This window comes from Myzus persicae, unplaced genomic scaffold, assembly GCF_001856785.1.
Source record: "Myzus persicae strain clone G006 unplaced genomic scaffold, MPER_G0061.0, whole genome shotgun sequence".
Lineage (NCBI taxonomy): Eukaryota > Metazoa > Arthropoda > Insecta > Hemiptera > Aphididae > Myzus > Myzus persicae.
In genome coordinates this window covers 224,890-226,647 of record NW_019104178.1, presented here as the reverse complement: position 1 = coordinate 226,647, position 1,758 = coordinate 224,890, and the positions used below count along the sequence as shown (strand labels likewise).

The 1,758-nt window shown below is 37.1% G+C and overlaps 1 long non-coding RNA gene across 1 annotated transcript in view; it reads left to right on the top strand.

Annotated features, from left to right (window-relative positions):
• The first annotated feature begins 278 nt into the window (after window positions 1-278).
• The window catches only part of LOC111039647, a 5,732-nt gene continuing 4,252 nt past the window's right edge, over window positions 279-1,758 (top strand). Inside the window, exon 1 of the long non-coding RNA XR_002605116.1 lies at window positions 279-1,486. This is a non-coding gene — a long non-coding RNA (uncharacterized LOC111039647). The remainder of the gene's footprint in view (window positions 1,487-1,758) is intronic.

Here is a 1,758-nt window from a genome sequence, read left to right as displayed (position 1 = left end):
AATACTACGCATTAAAACTGTTATTCGGTATTTTAAAATGAACAAATCATCATATAATCGAAAAACAACAGGAAGCCATTAAAATTCCCAGACAGACGCTCATTAAAAAATATATCCATATTTGGGCACAAATGAAATTAATCGCTGATAAGATATCAAACAACAACAACACGTTATGACTCACTCAAAAGCCTATCAAATCATATTAATTACCTTTTCTGGTAAACACCTTCGGTTCCCGCATAAACGATCGAGCAACAACATGTTATTGCGTAATCAATGTTCCACATGCTCACTCAAAGGCCCGCCAAATCATGTCGAGTGAATATTCAATTTAATGTTAATCTTCGTACAAACAAGAATATACTACACAAACCCGAACAAAATAGCACATCAAACTAAAGCGCGTTAGGACCTACTCAAAGGCCTATCAAATCATATCAATCATCGTTTCTAGTAAACAACTTCGGTGTTTGTCTGAACGATATTAAGCAACAATAAGATATCGAGCAAACAACATGCTATTGCGTAATCAACACTCCACATGCTCACTCAAAGGCCCGCCAAATCATATCGAATAAAAAATTCAATTTAATGTCAATCTTTGTACAGACAAGAATACACTACACAATCCCAAGCAAGTAGAACATCACACTACAGCGCGTTATGACCCACTCAAAGGCCTATCTAATCATATCATTTACCGTTCACTGTGAACGCCTTCAGTCTCCGTATGGACATATTTAATCAATAACAAAATATCGAGCAACAACACGTAGTAACGTCACCAACATTGCACGTGCTCACTCAAAGGCCCCTTGAATAATATCAAATACGTGTTCAATCCAATAGTAGTTAATACACAGGCAGAAACACGCAACAAAATACGGAGCAACAATACAATATCATGTCAAAGGCCAAATGGCCAAGCATTATATAATGAACATATGTACCTCACCAAGGTATATAACGTATAACTTCATCAAAAGGCAACTTACAAGAATCTATGTACATGCACGGAAGACATAATGACAGTCATTTCAATTCTACATCGATAAAGGCACGCACTCCACATACACACAATATTACAACGCCCGTTGATAATACTGTTGCTAAAAAATGTCACGTAAGTTAAGGAAAATGACAACACCATGGGAGTACATGTCATAGCTAGACACACCTTTGCAAATAAGGTATCAAATGCAAAGATCAACAACAGTATCCGATGGCAAAGGCATTTGAACGCCGGATTCACGTGGCAAACGCAACCAGTCTATGGCAACACGACGACTATTGAGTGGGGATAAAACAATCGCTTCTCTATATAAGCGCTACGCACAAACAATAGCCCGGCAGTGCATCATCACAATCAACGAGGCACACCACGTCCACGCAGCTCGTCTCAAGAAAACGCGAATTTCATTTTGATTTAATTTCTTTCTCTTTCTTGAAACAAATTAAATTATTGCGTTTATTCTAACACCAGGTATGAATTCATATTAGTTTATTCTCCCCATTATTTCGCCATTAAAAGAAACTTGTTTAAATTTATTGCACTGCCTTAGAGATCTTTAATTAAAATCGTCCTACAACTCTTCCCATATTTAAAAGTAGGGACTCAAATAAAATATTCCTAATAAACCGATCCATTTGGTCACTATTATAGGTACCCGTCCAATACTAGGCGCCGCTTGACAATCCATTGTTCATAACGGACCTTGGATCGTCAAAGTATATTTGCAGTTTTCACGTTTTTGA